Genomic DNA, 12,858 nt, shown 5'->3' on the forward strand with positions numbered 1-12,858 from the left:
TATGGATCCTACAATCAACTGTTTACCGGTACATCCATAATGTGAATAGTTATTTTAAGTTTCTTGCAGTGTAAGAGTCAGTTGCTTTATCACTTGTTGCGAAGTACAATTATGCGTATTTATACAAAATGTGTCATAAAAAATTTATTTATGAGAGAAATAACACAAAATTTTGTATGGTTGTTCCTTTATAAATGTACAATATAATAACATAGCTTCCTACAGTAAAATTATTTTTACTTTTTTAGTTATTTACAAAAAAAATAAAAAAATAAATTTTTTTTTATGTAATCCATTAAAACATTATTTTTTTTAAATTTTAAATTACTTAAAACTACATCTATATATTTTTTTGTTGATAGTATATATCTATACGAGTAATTTGGTGCAACTTTTAGGTCATTCTCTAATTTTTATGAAAAGTTATAAATTTTAATCTAAGAGACTGCAAAATCGCCAATTTTAGCCTGGCACTTTTGACTAGTCACAAGGGGATATGATATGTGAAAAAATTTTGCAACATCTCATATTTGGTCCTGGCCCTGAAAGGGTTAAAACCGTGAAGGCAATGGGCAGGTGGATCGCTATAAGGAGATTGTGTGGAAAACTGTACAGTTGGCTCTCATAAATAAGAATTTAAATATTTATAAATGGGGATTAGTTTTGGATGAAGCTGTACACGCATTGAGATATTTCTTATGTACTGCCACAAGCTGCACCCCTCATGAGAGAATGTTGGACATCCTAGGCGATCTGGTGTCGGAGAGATAACACCAGCTTGGCTTATGAAATTCGGCCCAATTTTGATGAAGCGCCATATTCGTAACTCTAAATATGGACCTTTACAGGAAGATGTAACATTGATAAATGAAAATGCTGATAATGCTTACGTTCCTCTTCCTGACGGTCGAGAAACTGCAGTATTGACAAGACACTTCGCTACTGCAGATGTCAATAATTTATCAAAGGGCTCATATGCCAACTGCAGCAGTGGCGTAGCGAAGGGGGGGGGTCCGGGGGGTCCGGACCCCCCCCCCCGAAATATTGAGACTTATTGAAAAAATAAATTAAGCATGGAGCAGGGGAAAAAAAGGAGAGTTATCATTATTCTTGTCTACAAACATTAAACTGATTGATTTAATTGATTAAAGTGACCGTTGTTAAAAATATAATTGTTCTTTTGTTTAAATCATAAAGTATCAAACGATACGTTTGGGCTCGGTATTTGTATAGGGCGCGGTCACGTGACATCACAAACTAACCTGAACCGTAACACGGCGGACAGTTTACATTAGCGAACACTTCGTTCAAATTTGTCTTGAGGAGTTAAAATAAATGCTTAGAATTAGGTTACGACGTTGATTTTAGGTGTCATTAAACTGTAAACAAGTATATAATTATCGAAAAAATATAAAAAATCACTTTCGGTCGGAAAATACACCTGAAAAACTCTACTGATTAGAACTCCAACTACTCTGGACTTCAGTGATTGAGGTGAACGTGGTATTTCCGATTGAGAAAGATTGGACGACGATTTTTGTTATCATTACTGTACCATTGTATACTAGTATCTATTTAATTATCGAGAAAAAAAATATAAAAAATCACTTCCGGTAGGAAAATACCGAGGAAAAGACTGATTGAAGTTTTGACGATTTTGGATTTCACTGGTTGAGTCATTGAGATAAAAGTGGTACTTAGAATTATGTTAGGACGTTGATTTTAGGTATCAATTGAACGCCGACTAATACCTATATAATTATCGAAGAAACATTAAAAAAAATCACTGCCGGTCGGAAAATACAACGGAAAAACTCTACTGATAACAAGTTCCGACCACTATGGATTTCACTGACTGAGGTATTATTTCATTCTCCTCAGTATATTCCGATAGGAAGTGAATTTTGTTGTTTTTTTTCTCGATAATTATATAGGTACTCGTCTACAGTTCAATGATACCAAATCTCGACATTATAACTCATTCTTAAATACCTCAATCAGTGAAATCCAAAGTAGCCGAACTTCTAATCAGTAGAGTTTTCCGGTGCATTTTCTGACCGTTAGTTTCATAGTTACGGTTTAGTTCATAAAAGTACAAATTAAAATACAATGTATCCTTTTATTAATACTATTATATCTTCATGATCACTTCGGTGTAATATGGGCTGTCAACAATGTTTGTTCGCCGAGCTTAGAAAGGTAACCGCAAAAAGGTTTCAGTGACCGCGGCCTATAGCTGGCCGAGTTTCGACTGGGATTCCCATAGCAAGTTAAGTTCGCACGCCAGCCGCTAGTGGAAACACGTATTCATCGTTCCACCCTCTCAGGACTGCTTATTTTCCGCATTTGCATTACGATTACAGCTTGTATTTTGTTGAGGTAGTGACTTGTGTTGTGTCGTCAGCTTATTTGTACTTTGTAGTGACAGTGATGGGATAAGTGTTGTTCTTTGAGTTTTACGTGAAGGAGTCTAGATTTTACTGTATTTTTCACTACTGCTTCTTTTAAAATGAGTAAGAGAACCATTGACCAGTTTTTCAAACCAAAAACTTTAAAATTGGATTCTGAATAAAGTGACAAAGTTTCATTGTTGCCACGAGAGGTAGAAGACGCCACTGTTGATTCGATAGAAGAAGAAAGCAGTACGTTTATTTTAACTCCGAATTGTTCATCGTCTCGTGATCAATCCAGTACAAGTAGGCCTTCAGAATCGGAAGTAAGCATCATTGGCCTAACCTCTATAGATATTGGCGTGGTTTCAGACCAGTTATTTCACACCAAAACAGACTTTTCTAAAACTACTTGTTTGAAAAGTAAAGTGCTAAATGATACATTTTATCCAGATGAGAGTTTTATTTTTCCTGTAACCGTCATCAACAATAAAAAATTAAGGTTTCAGCTCACCTGGTTAAAAAGGTACAATTGGTTGACTTATTCTAAGGCTAAGGATGGAACTTATTGCAAGTTTTGTGTGTTATTTGCCAATGAGTTCACTGGTAAAGGCCAACACCAAAAATTGGGAGCCTTAGTAACTGTACCTTATAGAAAGTGGAAGGACGCAATAGAAAAATTCACCTCTCACAGCAACTCTGAGTACCACAAATTTTCTTGTTTAGCTGCGGAAAACTTTATGAAGGTCGATTCTGGCCGAGTAAATGACATCAAAGTGATGTTGGATTCGCAGAAGAAGAAAGAAAAAGAACAAAACAGAGCTTCACTCAAGCCTATAATTGACACAATTATATTCTGTGGAGAAAATGAAATACCCCTCCGGGGACATCGGGACAGTGGACCACTGACGGCCGAAAAACCTATAGAAAAGGAGGGCAAATTTCGAGCCTTGCTCAGGTACCGAGCCATCACCGATGAAAGTCTAAAAAATCAAATTTTTAATAGTGCACGAAACGCAACCTATATTAGTCCTGAAGTCCAGAATGAAATTATTGACATTTGTGGAAAACTTATACAGAAAAAAGTTGTTCAAACTGTAAACAGTGCAGATTGTTTTTCAATTTTAGGAGATGAAACGCTTGATGTGTCTGGAAAAGAGCAGTTTTCACTTTGTATTCGATACATTTCAAATGAAAACAAACCAATCCTGAAAGAAGACTTCATTGCTTTCACCCACATAACTGATTTGTCTGCTGAAAGCATTTATGGAACCATTTTAACCATTTGTGCAAGTGTAGGTCTAAACATGGATAAAGTCATTGGTCAAGGGTACGATGGCTGTTCAACTTTTAGTGGACATTTGTCTGGCGTTCATAAAAGATTTCGGGAATCATACCCCAAAGCTATTTACGTGCACTGTGTTGCCCATCGTCTAAATTTGGTTTTGAGTGACTCCTTAGACATCCCTTACATAAGGAATTGTTTGGGAACTATAAATGAAGTGGCCAATATGATGAGAAATAATCATAATAGCATAATAATAGCATAACAAGTGGAGATATGCTAAAAAAACATATTGAGAATCTTGTACCGGAAACTCAAAAAACACGCCTCCTTCGCCTGTGTGACACAAGATTCATCGAAAGACAAAATGCTGTCAATACATTTGTCGAAGTTTTTCCAGCCATCGTTGCTACTCTGCAAGAGTTATCCACTTCTAGTAGAGTGATATCGTCTTCAGCTGCCAATCTCCTAGCCTCTGTAGAAAAAGGAAGTTTCCTTGTTGCAATGGTGGTGTGTGAGTTCATATTCAGCACCACTCTTCCTCTTTCAAAGTACCTCCAAAAACCTGATAGTGACATATCGTCAGCCCTTAAATTTGCTGATGACACGGTTGAACGACTAAAGGATTTGCGTAGCCCGTCTGAAATTGAAGGTAGCAGTGATATCGAACAATTCACTTCTTTATTTGAAAAGGCTGAAAGAATATCTCAAGATAATTTTGGAACAGCAATTGTTGTGCCCCGGCAAGTGGGGAAGCAAACTAAAAGAGACAACCCTCCTTACTCGACTCCTGAGGAATATTATCGTCGGTCATTATTCATACCTAGCATCGATTCATTGATTATAAGTTTGGTTGACCGGTTCGGGAAAAACAGAGATGTATTGAAAACACTGAAACTGTTTTACGATAGTCAGTGGTCTGATTGTGAGGTCGAGGCAGAGTATATGCTGTGGTGTACAAAATGGAAAAATGGAAAAGAATCTGAAATTCCTAAGAAACTCATGTCAGTTCTAGACGCCTGCGACAAAAACTTCTACCCTGCTATCAACTATTTACTTCAGGTAACTATTTATTATTATAAAACTAAGTAGGCCTATTTAAAAATAATTAATAGTTGGTAGTTTTGTTTGTTTAAACGATACACATTTTTAACACGTTTTTATACACTATTGAAAAATATTTAATTCGAAACGATTTATAAATACAAGTAGTAAAAAGATACTTATCGAAAACAACACTTTCAAAAATTTAAACAATCCCTAATGATTTCTGGTCGAAACTAAAAGAAATCAAATAGAAATAACTACTACAAATTTTTTATTGCAGGTGCTTGCTACATTACCAGTTTCAACAGCAGAGGTAGAGAGATCATTCTCATCTCTCAAGAGAATTAAAAGCTACCTGAGGAATTCTATGAGTAATGAACGATTAAATGGGCTTGCTCTTTTGTCAATTCACTATCCAGCTCCAATCAACAGTGACGAAGTTATCGATGAGATGGTCAGAAGTGGAAATAGAAGATTAGTGCTGTAACTTATTATGTTGTTAATTATTCATTTACATAACGTTAAATGTTAAAAATATATTTTAAATAATGCTCTACACTGTTGATTTTCTAGCCTTACTCATCTCTTTGAAAGAGTTTGAAGCTCTGGATAAACTTCAACACTATATTTATGTTTATTTGGATAAAACACAATTACTTTGTTTCATCATAAAAGAAATGAAAATATTGAAAAATATTAATTTATAAAAGATTCCTTTGAAAGATGAAGTTTTTTTATTATTATGAAAAGTGTTAAAATTAATCTAAAACCCAATATTTAGTCCTCTGTTTTCGAAAATTTTCTCGGGGGATACCCTCAGCCGTTCAACCGTCTCATCGGCAAATTCAATTGCACACAATATGTCACCACTTTTAGGATTTTGGAGGTAATTAAAGAGGAAGAGTGATGCTAAATATGAAATCACACACCACCATTGCATTGCAACAAGGAAACTACCTTTTTTAACGGAGGCTAGGAGATTGGGAGCTTAATATGATATCACTCTACTTGAAGTAGATAACTGTTGCAGAGTAACGACGATGGCTGAAAAACTTCGACTAATGTATTAACAGAATCTTTTGTCACACAGGCGAAGGGAGCGTGTTTAGTGAGTTACTGGTACAAGATTCTCAATTTGTTTTTTTTTTAACATATCACCACTTGTAGTTTTATTTTTCATCATATTGGCCACTTCATTTATAGTTCCCAAACAATTCATTATGTAAGGGATGTCAAAGGAGTCACTCAAAACCAAATTCAGATGGTGTGCAGCACAGTGCTTGTCAATAGCTTTAGGGTGTGATTCCCGAAATCTTGAACGTTGAAGTTGAACAACCATCGTACCCTGACTTTATCCATGTTTAGACCTACACCTGCACAAATGTTTAAAATAGTATCGTAAATATATACCCACGTAAAAGTAATAATTCTTCAGGATCAGTTTGTTTTCATTTGGAATGTATCAAATGCAAAGTGAAAACTGCTCTTTTTAAGACAAGTGTTTCATTTCCTAAAAGGAAAAACAATCTGCACTGTTTACAGCTTGAAAAACCTTTTTCTGTATAAGTTTTCCTCAAATTTCAAAATTCCATTCTGGAATTCAGGACTAATAATACATTTCGTGCACTATTAAAGATATAGTTTTTAAACTTTCATCGGTGACTGATCTGTACCCAAGCAACGCTCGAAAATTGACCTCCTTTTCTAAAGGGTTTTCGGCCGTCAGTGGCTCAAGGTACTATCTCGAGGGATGTTTTTCTTTCGTTGACATCAGCGTGCTGCCGAAGCCCGCGCTGATGGCCGGAGGCACTCGCATTTTGGGTGGCGGAGTGTGATCAAGAATAAATAAGTTTTGAGTGTTTTTTTTTTCAATAAAGAGTTTAGTTTTTGTTTTGTAATGTATGTTTTTGTTGAAGTTTTGTGTTTGGAGAAATGTAGGGGTAAAACACGAAGTACAACAAAGCGACGCACCAGCTGAACGGGCGGCGAGACTCTGCAATCACGTTTCTACTAGACCGCTCGACTTTGGCCTCTGTCTGAGGATGGGGAGGGGTGTGCGATAAGACAATTCCTGTTTTATATTGATGAAATATTGTTCTACGCTAATCTAGTAATCAGTAGAAGCAAAATGTCAAATAACGATTCATGTCTGGATGTGGTCGGTATAATCACAAAGTACCAAGCTCCATATTTTTGGTATTTTCCTTTTACCAGTGAACTTATTGGCAAATAACACACAAAACGTCCTCCGAATCCCCCTGCTTTCGGACCCCCCCCCCCCCCGAACGAAATTTCTGGCTACGCTACTGAACTGCAGGGCATGTTGAAGAAGATATTACTGCAAAAAAGACCTTATTAGAGATCAACCAGGCCTACCATCAGAAGTCTCAGACCAGCCTACTCAACAACGGTATCAAAACTCTGTCAGTCATCAACTGCCTCTTCCTTGTGAGTGAAGGAGCTCTAGAGTCAGACGTCTTCCAGCCTATCTCTCGGATTATAACTTAAACTAAAAAATAGCTGTTGAGAATATAATAGATCATATGTTAAATTTATATCACGTGTTTTAATTTCTAAATGAACAGTTTTGTTTATTTGAATATTTAAGGTTGTTTTATAACAGGGCTTAGCTCAACTTATTGTGTTTATTTAAACTTAATTTCGGGCAATCCTTTTGTGTTATATCTATTACACCGTACTAGTATAAGAACACATTTTTGTGACTATATTAAACCTATTCCTAGTTTCACATGAATTAATTAATATCTATACAGTTCATCAACTTGAAATGAAATGAAATGAAATATTTCTTTATTTGAGGCGAAATTAGGGCCTCAATGGCCCTTTCTTACATTTAACCTCATATACAAACTAGAACAAAATATTTTCATTTCTAAAATAATAATAAAACTAAATATTGTATTGTAAACATTTTCAATATGAACAAAAAGTACAACTTTATTTAAGAATATAAAATAAAAAATGTATAACGATAAAAAGGTATATAAACATATTTATAATCACATACTCACACGCAAAATTAATAACATGTACTTGTATATAATGCATATAAGAAACACAACTCAAACCACTCACACATCTCCACACTCTACTCATGCCAGTGCAACCGCAGCGAAGAGACCTATGCCGACCCCGCCCCAACCATCCGCCCAGATAGTGCTCCCTCAGCGACGCCACGAACCGAGGACGACTCTCCAAGGATGGTTATACTACGAGGGAAGGGAATTCCACAGACAACATGCCGTTACTACAAAAGACTTGTCATATACAGCAGTTCTGTGCAACGGCATGCGGAGCACAGATTGAACCAGAGCGGAGTTCTATCCACACCACTTTGAGAGACAAATTGGAATCGTTTAAGAAATAATTTGGAAAGCCAGAATTTAAAATTGAATGGACCAATGTTAAGATTTTTATTGATCTGAGGTCATTCAACTTCAAAATCTTTGAATTAATATATAGGGTGTTATATGTTCATCTCTCCTGAGATCAAATGCATATCTCATACAATAATTTTGGGTTCTCTGGAGTTTTTCACCCAAAGCCACAGTCATGTCGTTCATTACACTGTTACAGTAAGAAAAGTGAGGCAGTATGAGTAATTTAACCAACAACAGTTTTATGTGAAGTGGCAAAAACCTCTGCAGCTTTTTCAGTGAATGCATTGATGCAAAAACTTTCTTACAGGTCTCTGTCACTGCATCAGTCCAGCTAAGAGTACAGTTTATTGTCAGCCCTAAGTTCCTAACTTTATCGTAATAAGGTAGTACAGTTCCATTCACAGTAACGTTACGTATAGATGTAAAATCGATCAAAGATCGAGAGCGGTATAATGAGATATCACAATTGGTTTAGTTTTGTCGCGGTTTAGTTTAAGTCCGTGTTTTACTAGTCCAGTCCAGTACATTTTTTATGTCAGAGTTGATCATGGTAATGCCATCATCGATTTGGTGTATGTTAACATGGAGATATATCTGGAGGTCATCGGCATACATGTGGGACTTTGCAGTTGTACCAGTACCGTGCTCAAGTCATTAACGTACAACACAAACAAGAGAGGGACCAAGTATGGAACCTTGAGGAACACCACACTCAACACTCAGCCAGTCAGATGTTATGTCACCTACTTGTACACACTGCCTTCTGCCAGACAGATAAGACCTCAGCCATTGCAGGACATTTTCTGAAAAAACCAATTATTCTCAATTTAGCCAATAGTAGTCTGTAGTTTACACAATCAAAAGCCTTTGAAAAATCAAAGAGTGTCAGTATTGTGCTTAGTTTTTGGTCCATTGCGAATCGTATATCGTCAGTGACTTTCAGTAAAGCAGTTTTCAGTACTATGTCCTGTTCGAAATCCGGATTGTAAATAATTTAGAACGTTATTTCGTTGTTAAATAATCAGTAATCTGGCAGTGCACAATTTTTTCAAGGCCCTTGGATAGAGCAGGCAGGATACTAATTGGTCTGAATTCTTGGCAAGATGTTGGAACTGAGGTCTTGTTCAATGGGCGGACAATAGCAGACTTCCAAAGTGAGGGAAAATACACCCTGTCTCAGTGACATGTTGAAAATGTATGTGATTATTGGAAGGGTTGCAAAAAGAATGTTTTTTATTAATTGAATTTTTATGCCGTCAGACCCTTCAGCATTACTGCCAATACGGCGAATGGCTTTCAAAACGTCTGATTGTATTACAGGTTTGAAAGTAAATTTGTCATATTCGTGCCGATTGATAGGCATATTTAGAAGTTCTTTAGCATAATCCGTAACTTGGTTTGTATTGACAGTCTGACAACAAGAAACAAAATAGTCATTAAGATCATTTAAGGGTAATTGGATCGGAGGAGAAGCGCGGTCTTTGCCCAAACCAAGTTTTCTAACATTGCGCCACAAATCGCTAGATGACTGTTTCTTTTCAAACAGTTTACGCGTGTATCTCAATCTGGAATTTCGTAGAAGTTAGAAGTTGTTTAACTCTATTTCTAATTTGTCGATATTGAACTATTAAAACGGGGTCACTAGCTCGACGAGCTCTCCTATACAGGGAATCACGTTGAGCCATCAAGCTAAGAATTTCACACGTGATCCAAGGGACTGGACGCCGCTTTGTTATGCGTTTGGTAACAACTGGTGCATGTTTATCGTATAGCCCCTGAATGGTGGTGTTAAAAGCTTCAACCATGTCATCGACAGATTGCAATGTCTGTAGATTCTGCCATGGGGTCGAATATAAACATCATACATAAAAGAGGCTTCGCCCATACTTTTAAAATCTCTGTATTTAATAAATTTTACTTTTGGCTTTGGAACTTTGACCTTGATAACACAGTACACAGATCGTGACGTGAAAACTGCTGGAATTGGAAGCTGCCTAGATGCGTCACGTCAGAGGGGTCAGTAACAACTAGAAGGTCCAGAAGGGTGTCTGACTCGGCAGTGTGATGTGTCGGGGCTAGTGGCAGTATAGTCATGTTAGTAGAGTCGTACATTGTTATCAGTTGCCTAGTATTATAATCTGTCTTTTTTAGTAAGTTTGTGTTAAAGTCACCCCATGATCAAGACTCGACTGTAGCCAGGCAGGTGGGGTAAGAGAGCATTTTCAAAGTCTATCAGATGACCTATTCTGGGAGGCCGATAGCACACACCGATCAATAGGACATCCGACACAGATAAAACCAATTTCAATGAACATGAACTCAGGCCTGGCCGAGTATTCAGAGGGAGATGCGGACAAAAGCCTACACCTCAGACCCTCTCTGAACATAAACCGCGACACCGCCACCAATCTTTAGAATTCTATCATTTCTTAGGCAGCATATAGCCAGAGAGGGCCACCTCACTTGACAAAACACTCGGTTTAAGCCATGATTCTGATACGCCAATAATGTCAAATGTTTGAGGCCGAAAAATTTCTCTGATTTCGTCTATATGTCCAGGCAGTGATTGAGCGTTAATATGAGCAGCTTTAAAAAGTTTGTGATAAGGAGACAATGTTGAGGACAGGAGTTGAGCTGTGGAGATCACGTTTTAAAAGGAAAGGGAAGAGAGTGCCGGCCCAGGACCGCAGTCGTCACCGCGCGAACCCGCTAAAATGGATCCGCTGGTAGCATCGGCGGGACACGGCCGACCAGGCAACCGCACACAAGCTGAACCGGCAGGAGCTCCTGTACACGCACACACTCACACTTACATTCATACAACATGTAATAAAAACAGATTCTAGAAATAGATATATACATAAGAAAAAACAAACAATTTTTTTATAACTAACGATCATAAACAATGATGATCTATAGCACTTTTAAGCTCTAAGCTCATTTGTGTAGAAGAAAGAAAATTATATTTAAAATTTCCAGGGGTTCAGAACATTATATAAATTTGATCAATTAGGTCAGTAAGTAATTGCAATTTAAATCAATGCAATATAAGTAAGTAGTAAAAATAAATTTAGAAATATAATGTAAGTATAATATAAACAGTAAAATTAGTACTAGCTATAACTTGTTATATAATTTAAAGAAATAAATAAATAAAAAATAATAAGAAAAATAAAAATTTTTCATCAATACCACATTACACTGACACATTACATTAAAAAAAATAAATGAAACAAACAATACAATTTAAATCAAATATATAAATATATGTGAGTTTTTTGGTATGGAGCTTCTAAGCTGAAGGAATATCATCCACAGACGTGGCAACTCTCTTTTGTCCATCCCTGTCAACCCAGAAAACCCTGCCATCAAGAGTCCAGACACTCCTAGGCCCAAATTTTTTCAGTGGCCCTCTTGAGCGTCTCCATCCTGGCAGCAGTGAGGTCCTCCCGTATTGTTATTCTTGTTCCTTTGAGTTTTTTTCTTGTTCGAGTACACCTCCTCCGCTGTCTGTAGCTGGTGAATTTTACTAAGATGGGACGCGGTTTCTTTTCTGCTTCGGCGCCTAAGTGTTGTACACGGCCAACCCTATGGGAACGGCAAATGTTCTGAAGTTCAATTTTGACCCCCAGCTTCTCACTGAAGACATCCAGAGCCAAAGCGTCCGTATCTTCCCCCGGAGACTCAGGTACACCGAAGAGCCTGAGGCTGTTACGCCGCTGGTACTGAGCAAGATCATCTAACGCTCGCTGCCTCTGTAGCGCTTCAATCTTCAATCTGCTCACCTCTGACATCAGTTGGTCGATGCGATTGTTAGCAGCGGTCAGCGCAGTTGTCAGGTTAGCGATGACGATCTCGGAGACTCTAGCCGAGATGTCAGCAACAAGTCGCTGGGATGAGATGGCTTTGTTTACTGCCAGCTCTATTGCCGCAGTAACCTGGGGCGAGATCTCATTGCCGATACCGGTATCAGATAAGGTACGCTTGAGCTCCTTATCAGTTGGCTCCTTATCTGTTGACTTGAGCGGGTCACTGCAGGTGATGCAACAGGGGATCGACTCATTGGCATAATTACACTGATAATGATAATTTCAGGTTGAAAAAATAAAAAAGGTGATAAACTGTTCTTACCCTCGTGTCCAAAAGGTACTTGAGCCACACTGTGCACGGTATTCACAAAAACATATAATAAAAAACCCACTGGAATTATGATAAAACACAGGAGCGATAGAGCCACGTGCACTCTTATCTGTCCATCAGCTACCTAGTCTCTACTTGTACAACTTGGGCATATTCTACTATACAAAACATTAAAGTCTGCAACAAATACAGGGATAAAATATTAGTTATAAGGTAATAAATAGTAGTCTATAGCGTGCTGATACAGGTAAACCGCACATTAAGCGTAACAGTTTTTCTGCAACAGGAAAGTTTATTTGGCAAATCCACAGTTACTAAAGGGTAATACCATAAGAAAGGTGACTTTGAATATAATAAATAAAATAAAGACTTTGTTATAATAAATAAAAAATAAGAGTATGAAATGTACATTTGACTTCAAGGATCGTAACATGAATAATCCCTCTAGTAGTAACATTATCCACATGAGTTAGCCCTTTCAAACTGACTATAGAAAGATTTCCAAGAACCGCAATGAGTGATACGAATAAAACTAACAAAAGTATGTTAGATCGATTAAAATAGATTTAGGAAAAGAAAAGCCTTCTTTATTTCA

Source organism: Homalodisca vitripennis, unplaced genomic scaffold, assembly GCF_021130785.1.
Source record: "Homalodisca vitripennis isolate AUS2020 unplaced genomic scaffold, UT_GWSS_2.1 ScUCBcl_1945;HRSCAF=6210, whole genome shotgun sequence".
Classification (NCBI taxonomy): domain Eukaryota; kingdom Metazoa; phylum Arthropoda; class Insecta; order Hemiptera; family Cicadellidae; genus Homalodisca; species Homalodisca vitripennis.